The sequence below is a fragment of the Rhincodon typus genome, chromosome 18, assembly GCF_021869965.1.
Source record: "Rhincodon typus isolate 14 chromosome 18, sRhiTyp1.1, whole genome shotgun sequence".
Classification (NCBI taxonomy): Eukaryota; Metazoa; Chordata; class Chondrichthyes; order Orectolobiformes; family Rhincodontidae; genus Rhincodon; species Rhincodon typus.
Window position 1 is genome coordinate 4219992 of NC_063349.1, and position 11680 is coordinate 4231671.

The 11680-nt window shown below is 45.0% G+C and overlaps 1 protein-coding gene across 1 annotated transcript in view; it reads left to right on the forward strand.

Annotated features, from left to right (window-relative positions):
- Positions 1-867: 867 nt before the first annotated feature.
- The window catches only part of large1 (LARGE xylosyl- and glucuronyltransferase 1), a 420017-nt gene continuing 409204 nt past the window's right edge, over positions 868-11680 (forward strand). Inside the window, exon 1 of the mRNA XM_048607545.1 lies at positions 868-940. The gene's annotated coding sequence lies outside the window, so the exon portion shown is untranslated. The remainder of the gene's footprint in view (positions 941-11680) is intronic.

Below are 11680 nucleotides of genomic sequence, written 5' to 3' on the forward strand. Positions count from 1 at the left end.
TGAACAATCAAGATAACACACTCGTAGGTCAGCCCAGCCAAATCTTTGTTTCTGCCCTTGCGGTTCCTGCTTTTTAAAAAGTTGGAAGTTTTGAGGTTAAAAGGGCAGCACGCACTAAAAAGGCAGTAAATTGTTGAAATTCCAGAAGGAAAGATTACAGCGAAATCGGAAAATTTTCTCTCTCTCTCTCTCTCTCTCTCTCTCTCTCTTTACCTCCCTGTTAGCACGTTTTACAACAAATCCCTGTGCTGCTAGCAATAATTAATCCAATGTAACTTGCTGCTTTCGATATCTCGCCCGGGAATGTTGGGACAGAGGGGTTACTGAGTGCGAAGTTGGAGGAATTCGTTCCTGGGAGTACAGAACGAAAGGGAACGGATATTGGCTATGCCAGCTAATTTCTGGGTACCAGCTCCCCACGTTTGCTGCAAACCTCCTTTCGACAAGTGGCTACCTTTAGCCAAGGAAATGCAGGGTTAGAGGGAAAAGGTGGAGGGGTGGCTCTGGGTGGGATGCTCTTTAGAGGGCCACTGTGGACTTAATGGGCTGAATGGCCTGCTTCCATACTGTAACCGTTCTATGAAATGCTCATCAGTAGAAAGGTGGAGGTGTGTGTATCTGTGCTGTTTCTGTTCTCAATGCATACAGCATCCAGCAGATGTCACTCTGTAGTGCTCACACACTAAACGCATTTCTGGAATATATCGTAATATATATTATTTTTCAAAAGGCAGCCCAAATTCTTCAAATTGGTTAACGGTCTGTCTTTTTCATTGGGTGGAGAAGATGAACCAATGGCCCATGTGGCGTGTGTGGTGACGAGATCATGTGACAAAACCCTCTGAGAATACATTGAACTGGGATTGGCACAAAGATCGGTGCGGGGTGATGATTGGTTCTGGGAACTTTAACCTGATTGCTCTAGCGAGCTTAATCTCAGGTGCGTACTTTTTTAATGTGTCAATTGTACTCTCCCACAGTTAATAGTGAGAAGAGAGCACGACATGTAGAAATTAATAACAGCAATTGCACAACTTCTGCTCCTGGTTTGTTTGGATATTGACCCATTTTTTTCCATTTGCTTTGCAAATTGAAACTTGCTGATGCATTGAAGGCACAGCATAAAAAATCCTTAAGGTGAAACACAGTAGGTTTTGTACACGAGGATGAATTTTAAATTGGAGCACAGCACATTTTGAATCGCTTAATGGAGCAGCACTTTGAGAAAGTAGGTGGATTTTAATAAATGCACTTTCCCTAAATATTTAATCCAGTCAATACAGAATCTGTGAAGCTGTATGCAGAAGTAGACGGGTGCCTAAAGAGTGGTGAGGTGAACAAAAATAGATCAATTGCTCAAGCCGTGGCAATTCCTGCCTCTCTTAAAAGCAGGATTTAGAAAGACTTGGAGGGGGGGAATAAAGACAAGTTTCCCAGGGGTTAGGAAGAAAGAATAACTGACATTCTTCCGGTTTTGAAGCACGTTGAATTGAGGGAATTCAGATCTGATTTTGATAATGACAGTTGGGAAGTGGACATCTTTGATTCTAGGATCCCTCCTTGCTTGTGGCTTTGTGTTCTCTAAGCATGTGGCATCTGACTTGTTGTAATCTTGATCAAAAAGCCTTTGAAATTCCCCGTTTAGGAATGGGATTCACATGCTGTGCCCCATCCTGTGCGAGTGTAGCCTCCATTGCAAATGGCACTAGTGTAGACCGACACCTGGTAGATAACTGCAGTGCCGTTGCCTGTGTCTCCTATGACCCCTTTGTGTTCTTGCTGGATGCCAGGGAGAAATGTTAGATTTTGCACAAGTTCCTGGACTATCTTGTGATGTCAGTGTGCAAGTGAATCAAAAGGATCTTAGCAGTTTGATGCTGTTGGTTTAATACTGACCTCTGTACAATTCAAACACCCAGAAACCCATTCTAACTGGCTTCCGTTGACTCCTGGCCCCTGTACTCCAAAATCAACCTCAACAACATAATGAGATGCATTCATTGCCCTGCCTGTCCTGGGCTGTATGATCTAAGTTACTAATGGATTGACCCTGTCATCCAAATGGGATCTGTATTATTTGACTGTGTTCTCGAAATGCGTATATATGTAAACCAGTTACTAGAATAAAATAGCAGCTTGCATTTTTACACAGTGTCTTTGACAAAAGTAAGCATCCTAAGGCCCTTTTCTTACAGGGGAAATAGTCAAACAACATTTGGCCTGAGACACTTGCCCAAGGTGTGGACACTGCTAGTGAAACTAGCACTTGTTCATCCCTAATTACCCCCAAACTATGCAACTAGGGAGATGATGGCCTAGTGGTATTATCGCTGGACTGTTAATCCAAGACCCAGATAACGTTCCGGGGACCTGGGTTCGAATCCTGCCATGGCAGATGGTGGAACTTGAATTTAATAAATATCTGGAATTAAGGATCTATGACGGTGAATCCATTGTTGATTGTCAGAAAAACCCATCTGGGTCACTAATGTCCTTTGGGAAGGAAACTGCCCTCCTTACCTGGTCTGGCCTACATGTGACTCCAGACCCACAGCAATGTGGTTGACTCTTAACTGCCCTCTGGGCTATTAGGGATGGGCAATAAATGCTGTCTGGCCAGTGATGCACTCATCTTGTGAATGAATAAAGAGGGAAAAAAAAGCTTGCTAGGGCCAATTCAGAGAGCAGTTGAGGATCGGCCATGTTGTTGTGAGTTTTGCAGTCCCGTGTAAGCCATACCAGGTAAGAAAGCCAGGTTGCCTTCCCCAAAGGGTATGGGTAAACCAGGTGGATTTTTACCAAAATTGCTGCTAGTTGTTATGGTCACCATCACTGAGATTAGCTTTATAGATATTTTTATAATCCACTTGTTCAGAGGTATTTTTACATGCCTCTGGGGCAGCTGGGTCTTGAACCTGGGCCTCTTAGCTCAGAGCTAGGGACATTACTGCTGTGCCACAAGATGCTCCGATTAGCTTTTATAGATATTTTCAATCAGCTTGTTCAGACCCACAGCTCTGAGGTGAGATTTGAAACCCTAACCCTAGCCCTAGGCCTCTGTACTACCATTACACCATTGCCTCTTCAAGAACACATTAGGTTGATGACCTGAAGCTTTGACACCGATGTAGGTTTAAAGGAGCACGGGGATTAAGAGATTTGGGAATGGAATGGGGCAGAAGCAGATTTTTTTTCTTTCCCTCAATCCAGGATGCATGAGCCTGAATTGACAGAGCACAAATATCTTTGGAGGGCTGTGACACGGGAGAACGTTATAGTAAAGGACGGAAAAGATTATGGAAGGAATTGAAAAGGAGGAAACTTTTTAAAATGGTGGTGCTGCCAGACCAGAAGTAAGGGTAGATAGCAAGTGTAAGGCAGGACCCTGGACAGTGGGGTATACTGGAGTCTGCAAGTGAGGCTCTGGAGTTCTAGATGGCCTAGGGTTTAGGGCCCAGGGGTCTGGGCCAAAAATTCCCATTTTGATTTTCACTTATGGTAATATTCCTGTTGGGAGTGGAAATCTGATGTCTGTTTGGTTAGATGTACTGCTGTTGCTTCCTGGAGATAGAAGGTGGATCCTGCAGTATGTCTGTGAAGCTCACCTGTATTTTGTGAAGGTCAAAGGAATGTGGTACTTTCTCAGAATTGCTGTCTTTTTTTTTTGGATGGGACGTTGAAAGCAGGCCCTGCATGTTGCGATGGATATGAGACCTCCCATGGTTTCTGATTAAAAGCTCTGGTGGTCAGATCAATGTTCATCCCCTGAAATAGCATCACCAAAGCTCATTGATCATACTGCTGTCTCTGGGATCTTGCTGTGTGCACATTGACTGCAGTCGTTCCCATCACAGCAATGATTACACTTGGTACGTAATTTTATACCGAGGAAAATGCTCAGGCTGAGAAGTTGACTGGCAGACACGTTATCAACGCAAGTTCTTTCCTGTTACCAATAACAGGAGAGCTTCCTGCACCTCCATCCATGTCCTGGGACCTTAAGCCATGTGCCCATTAATGCTGTAGGCTGGACAATGCCATACCTGCCATCTTGGTGGTCTAACTAAACGTACTAGCAATGCCCCATCCTGAATTATGTTCAGTCAGGACTTGCATAATTCCCTCAAACTACTGCCATTTTCCTCCACAGCTGGAGTCTCCAGTATCTTTCAACATTGCTCAGAGTTGAGCAGCTGAACAGTTGCTGGAGGCATGGAGAAACGGGAGGCAGAAGGCCATCGGCACCTCTCACCTGTTCCAACGTTCAATTAGATGAAGACTGATCTGTAGCCCAAACTCCATTTGCTAAGCTTTGCTCCTTTATCCCCTGTTACCCTTATCCCAGCAAAACTAATATCTCAGCCGTGAAAAGGTCAGCTGAGGAGAGTTGAAGATGTCCTGCTTCTTGATTTTTTTTTCATTGCTGAGTGGCACAGTTCTAAAATTTAAAAATTGTGACCACCTGCCCCCCCCAACAACCGAGGCTTCACACTGGAGTACTTTGTTGCTTTGTTCCCACCCAGTCGAATCCTTTTAGTGTTGAGCACCGCAATTAGCAATCCCTGACGCTACTAAATATGAAGGGATGCAATCCAGGTTTGTATATCCTGACGTTGCTGAGAGTCTTGCTGGTTCTGCTGAATTTGCACCTCAACCGTTAGAAACCTTTTCTAGGTACTATGCTCAGAAACATTGCAGTAGTCCTGACTGTATCTGACCAAGGCTCTGTACAACAAGAAGTGCCATTTACTTTCCTTTTTATGTTTCTACTTTGTTTCTATTTCCCCTTGGATTGCTGGCCCTTTATTTTATCATACAGGAGGTAGGGTGAGAGCCCCTACCTCTGGACTGAGGGGTCTGGGTTCAAGTTCCACCTGCTCTGGGTGTGTGTCAAAACATCTCTGGGCAGGTTGTTTAAAATAACGACAGTAGATATGCACAAAACAAAAATTCTCCTGCCCTTGTTTCCAAGGGTTAAACCATGGAATTCCACTGGATGGGTCCGTGCTTATGTGCAAAAATAGTGCAGTGGATTGCTGTTGCTTTCTGCCAAGTGATTGGCCAGGAGACACTTTTATTCCCATTCTTACAGAATCCCTACGCTGCAGATCAAGCCATTTGGCCCATCAGGTCTGCACCAACCCTCCAAAGAGCATCCAACCCCATTCCCATAAACCCACTTAGCATAGTTAACCTACTTAGCCTGCATATTGCTGGACACTATGGGCAATTTAGCATGGCCAGTCCACCCTGACCTGCAGATCTTCTGACTAGAAGGAAATGGGAACACCCAGAGGAAACCTACGCAGACCCAGGGAGAATGAGTGGCATTTGCACTGTTTCCTCTGAGGCTGGAATCGAACCCGGGCCCCTGTCTCTGTGAGGCAGCAGTGCTAACCACTGAGCTAGTGTGTTGCCATTAGGCAACATTGTATAGATTTGCAAGCTGAAGACCAAATATGTTTGGCTATGTCTACAAGCGCACCTTCCCCTTTCAAGTCCTAGAATGGGTCTCAAACCCACAGCTCCTGGCCCTGAGACAGGGATGCTACTTACCACATCACACTACCTTCCAACATCTACCTACTAGCTTTGTCACTTATGTATAGGAGTACCCAAGTCCCTTCTCTCTTCAGCTCCTAGTCTGTCACAACTAACATTAGGTGAACCTGTGCCAGATGAGTATTCAGTCGCTTGGGTCTGGGCCCGAAACGTCAGCCTTCCTGCTCCTCTGATGCTGCTTGGCCTGCTGTGTTCATCCAGCTCTACACCTTGTTATCTTGCTTAATCAGTGCACCTCCTTTAGCAACTACCTTCTCCCAGTTACCATGGTCCCTTGTTGCAGTGTAAGCCTTTGCCTTGCAAATGTGCTAAAAGTTGTTTTTTTTGTCAAATACTCTCAGGCTTTGTGTGTTATTTGCGAATCGAGGCACTCAGCCCTGCTTCAGTTCACTTTACTGTGCTTAGTGAGCATTGTCATTCTATCAGCCATGCATATAATGGCCAGTTGATAGAAGGGGCGCTTCTGAATGGCTTCCATGGTGACACAAGACTTTTGAGACTGTTTTTCTCAGAAGTGGCTATCTAATGCTTATGTAAACGGAGTGTTTTATCAGTGTGGCTGATCGTTTCGAATGCTTCCGCGGTCCTCCCCTCTATTTGTCCTTGACTTCATCTTGCTCAGGAAGGCAATAGCGTAGTGGTATTATCACTGAACTGTTAATGCACAGACCCGGGTAACGTTCTGGGGACCCAGGTTCTCCTACCCGAGGGCAGGAGAATTTTTATTTTGTACATATCTACTGTCGTTATTTTAAACAACCTGCCCAGAGATGTTCTGACACACACCCAGAGCAGGTGGAACTTGAACCCAGACCCCTCAGTCCAAAGGTAGTGGCTCTCACCCTACCTCCTGTATGATAAAATAAAGGGCCAGGAATCCAAGGGGAAATAGAAACAAAGTAGAAACATAAAAAGGAAAGTAAATGGCACTTCTTGTTGTATGGATCTGACCAAGCCTCCGATCAGGACTACTGCAATGTTTCTGAGCATAGTACCTAGAAAAGGTTTCTAACGGTTGAGGTGCAAATTCAGCAGAACCAGCAAGACTCTCAGCAATGTCAGGATCCACATAAGGCAGATGGTAGATTTGTGTATCCAATTTTTGAAAGAAATGTGGAATAGAGTTCGCTGACCATGAATCCATTGTCGGAATAACTGTCTGATGTCCTTTTTTAGGGAAAGAAATTGCAATCCTTACCTGGTCTGGCCTAGATATGACTTCAGACCCACGGCAATGTGGTTGACTCTTGTTTGGACAATAAATGCTGGCCTAGCCACTGATACCCTCGCCCCATGAATGAATTTTAAACAAAGATACATCTCTGACCAGTAAATGCTGTCACTACCAGCACTGCATACCCAACACCCTGTCACTGCGATACATGCAGCACCTTTTACCTGAATGCTTCTGGAGATGGGAATGAATTCTCAGCTACTTCTTCAGTGAGAGTGCAGTCTGATGTGAATGCCTTAGCTGGCAGCCTTAGGCTATAAATGTCAGCATGGAGCAAACATAATTGGAGGCTACAGCTAACAGGACTAGAGGAGGGGAGAGAGAGCGCTTTGGAGGGTCTCGCAAACACAGGAGATGCGGGGATAGAAGTGAGATATGGTCCGTGTTATGAGAGATTTGTTTTCGTTTCGGGTGGTTTGGAAGTTTGTTGGTTTCCACACGAGAAACTGCATCTTGGGGAACAGAGAGAAATACTGAAATGCTGCCGGTGGCTTTGCAGTCAGATCAGCCTACAGCAGAATAGGGGAGAACGTGAAGGATATTTCTGAATGTAGAAGTACACGCTGAAGTATTTTAGCAGTTGGGAGGATAGCCTCCACCTATGGCAAAAGGCAGTGTGTTTCTGGCTTTATATGTGGCTTTCAGTCTTTAGGTTCTGGGTCTGAATATAACTTGGACTGAGGAGATGATAGCCCTTTGGTGTAAAGGAGGAGTCTTGACTGAAATGGCTGAATCCCCAGCAACTTAAAACTCACTGCTGACCACGCTGTTTGCAAGACTGCTCAAAGATGGCTATACTTAGGCTGCATTTAGGATTGACATTTGTAACCTGGAAGTACTTCACTGTCTTGCTGATGGGTACAAAATGTGTTGACTTAAAAAGTGTATTTCTTCTTCCCCAGCCAGAACAGTGTCAAAAAAGCAGTCGATAATGGAGACGCAAAACGTTGCACTAATTAAATAAATGGAGTAAATTGCACTTTGTCATTATTCACTAATCGAGATTAATAAAGATTCAATTGAAAGTGCTGGGAGATACAGATCAATAACGCATTAAAACTTCTCAAATGTACACAAGATATTTGCTTGTGGCCCTCTGTTAGTGAATTCCCATTATTCTAACTGAATGTAACAGTGTAATGACTACATCTGAACAGTTCCCTGATGTCTGCTAATAGTTTCTGCTGGGTTAAGTCAAAATTAATTTTGTTTATTCAAAATGATTGAACTTTGAACAAAAATAAAACTGCTTTTCCAATTATTTTGGCAATGATCTCTCGGCTCGGAGAATTTGATGGCATTTCAACAGGAAGGCATAATTCAGTCTTGTATTGCCTGAATCTCCTTCATATTGGCTGTCATTAATCCATCTCCTGGAACAACTCTTCTCACAGGGTACTCACCTGTTACCTTCCTTCTTTTTAAAGTTCTTGAACTGGTTGTCACCACGCAAACCCCTTCAGATCTGGCCTGAAACTTTGTTTGAATCCATTGATACCCTACATGACTGTGACAACAGTAAGGCCATCCTTTTCTGGTGTAACACCGTGTGGAGCTGGAGGAACACAGCAGGCATCCTTTTCTGGTTGCTTGCTACCTTTGGCACAGTTGACCATGCCATCCTCCTCCAATGCATCTCCATGTTATCCACCAGAATAAAACAGTTGTCATTTGGTTCCTGTTATAATTGCCGCCAGAGTTGCTTACAATGGCTTCCACTCCTGTTTCTACAGCTATTTACCTCTGCTAGCCCTTGACAGTCAACACTTGGCCAGCCTACTTCTCATCAAGGAGTTGCCCCTCAATGGTACCATCCAGAAACATGGCGTTAGCTTTCATGCCAACGTCGCCAAGTTTGACCTCACCACCACCTCTCATTGTCACGAAATTATCAGACAGTTTGGCACAAAACTGGGTAGGTAGAAATATTTTCCAGGTCGATATTTTGGGGGAATTGTGGAGACTGAAGACAATTTCTGCAACAAGTGGTTCCCTTGCCATGAGTGCCATGTCTTTCTCTGGCAATTGTCTGAGCGCTAGTCAGACGTATTGCTGTCATGCTTGACTTTGAGGCGATCTTCCAAACACACAGCTATGTCACTGCTCTGACCACATATCTCAACCTCTGTTATGCCTCTCCATGGTGGCTGAAACCCTTGTTCCTGCCCCGATTCATTCTAATGCCTTCCTGGCAGGCCTCGTGTTCTCCGGTCATTCACAATGCAGCTCCCTGTGCTATGAATGCATAGTGCACCCCACCCCTGCTTCCTGATCTCTTAGCCTACAAAGGCCTTGATTCTGAAATTCTTATCCTTGTTTGCAAATCCCTTGCGTGGCCTTGTCCCTCCTTATCTCTTCCAGCCCCAGTGTGGATGCAATTAGGTTAAAATCCATAACAATGAACAGAGCCCACACACACTTGAATTTAGCAGTTTTATGAACCTTTTTTTGCACAGGAGAAAAGGATTTGCATTCGTTTAGGTCTTTCTGCTACCTCGATGTCTGTTTCCAAGTGCTTTTGAAGGAAGGCCAGTGTTGTGGTGTTGGAAGTTCGGCAGCCATGTTGTGCATAGCAGGATCGCAAGATAGGGCAATGAGGTGATGACCACCTGGTTGAGGGATGAATATTGGTAGAGGTATTGGGGAGTAGCTTCTCACCCCTTGCCTTTTTCGACTTCACATCGATCAGGAAGGGAATAAAACAACAGAAGAACTGCGAGTGCTGTAAATCAGGAACAAGAACAGAAGTTGCTGGAAAAGCTCAGCAGGTCTGGCAGCATCTGTGAAGGAGAAAACAGAGTTAACGTTTCGGGTCCGCTGACCCTTCCTCAGAACTGAGGAAGTTGACCTTTAAAGTGACGTCTCCTGTCACAAGACGGCAAACCATGCAGCACTCCCTCAGCGCAGCACTGTGAGGGGCCCAAGTGGCTCTTGAACCTACAGCATCCGAGTCTGAGGCAGGGCTACTGCCCACTGAGTTGTAGCTGACACCCAGTGTCCGGTTCAGAGTGACCTTTCAGCTGTGGGTTTCCTGCTGCAGGGAGTGAAATCAGTAACTGGACTATCTAAAACGCTGGGCCATTGAGTGTTTACAACACACTCTTTTGTGTTTGCGTGAGAGCCTGCATGTTTTCTCCGGTGAATTTTCGCCGTTTTGATGTGAACGATCGGGGAGATCTGAAAGGCACAACTGTTTGGCATTAATGTGCAGCCATTCATGGAGATGATTTAGAGACACCCGGGTCAACGGTGCGTCAGGAGCGTGAGGGATCTGTATGTTCACAACAGGGTTGAGGGGTGGATAATTGACAGAATAGAGCTGAGATTTATGAAGGAGAGATTAGTGTATGGACTTTTCTTTAAGATCAAACTCCAGTGACTTTTTTTGGCTCTTCACATACCTACTTCTCTGGCACCACAGTAATGCTGCTTGTGTGAATGCTTTTTATGGGAACATTGCACTTTCCATATATAGTTTACTGGTTGGGAGGTAGCGGGGCTGGGTGAAAGCGAGATGAGCAAATTCCATGGTATCACTATCCACATCAGGAGCTGTATTTGTGGAGAGTACAGTCTGAAGGTAATGGCTGCCAAAATCTTCACTCCAATTGACACCACCTGTGGGAAAGGGTCTCCACTGGGAGTCAGAAACCATTCCCATGAATCAAATGCTGGAGAGAGGTGTGCCTATAATGTCAAATAGGGACATAGGCTTCAGCCTCGCTGTAGGCCCGTGTTTTAGGCAAATGGCTACAACCTACTTCCCAAGGGGAAAGAGAGATAACAAGGTTTAGAGCTGGATGAACACAGCAGGCCAAGCAGCATCAGAGGAGCAGGAAAGCTGACGTATCGGCCCTAGACCCTTCAGAAAAATGTTATCTCAGATTCTCCAGCATCTGCAGTTCCTACTATCCCAAGGGGAAAGATTTGTTCTTCAATCTGGTCATATGTCTACTGGAGTTTCATTTTGAAATATATATCTGACAAGTTGGACAAATAGGTCATTCGTGAGTTTTACTGGTTTCTCCTGCTGGATTCCGTTGGGTGAAGAGTCCACTATGGAGGGGCACTAGACTGGATAAAACATCCAATCGTCCACATAAAGCGCGCACACAGACACGCACACGCTCCCACTATGGAGAGAATTCCATTTGTAAAAACTGCTTTTCTCTTTTGTTTCTTCGTCAGCAGTTAATTGCAAATAGAATCACCTGAGTAAAACGCGTAGCTGATACCTTGTGGAATTTTAATTTTTTGCTAACTTAAGTGTCTGACCTTGGTTTAACTTGAATTTGATTGTGGGAGGCCCTCATTGACCAGCATTAGGGGAAACACTAATGGGCTGAAAGTCATTAGTAAGAGGACTACAACATTGCAGATGCTGGAAATCTGAAATTAAAATCAGTGGCTGAATACTCAATGGGTCTGGCAGCATCTCTGGAGAGAGAAGAGTTAACTTTTCAGGTGATGACCTTTTGATTGGATTGGCGATTCTGATATCTCTCCCCATGGATTGTGCCAAATGGAGCATTTCCAGTACTTTGGCAGCTAGACATGGTGAGACTGGATAGCGGTTGACGTCAACTTCTCAGACCGGGGAAGGGGTGGGGGGAGATCAAGTCCTGGGCCAGAGGGAGAGGGAGAGGGAGAGTATGGGCTCTCATAGGGAAGGCCCAGCATGGAGTGTCTGCAGGCCCCTGGCTAAAGGAGGACTATAATTTTGAACTGAACATTATTTCTGTACAGTTCTTCTCTGTATAAAGTAGCAAATAGGGTACTTCAAACTTATTCAGAGACAGTAAGAACTGCTGATGCTGGAGTCTGAGAAAATACAGTGTGGAGCTGGAGGAACACAGCAGGCCAGGCAGCATCAGAGGGGCAGGA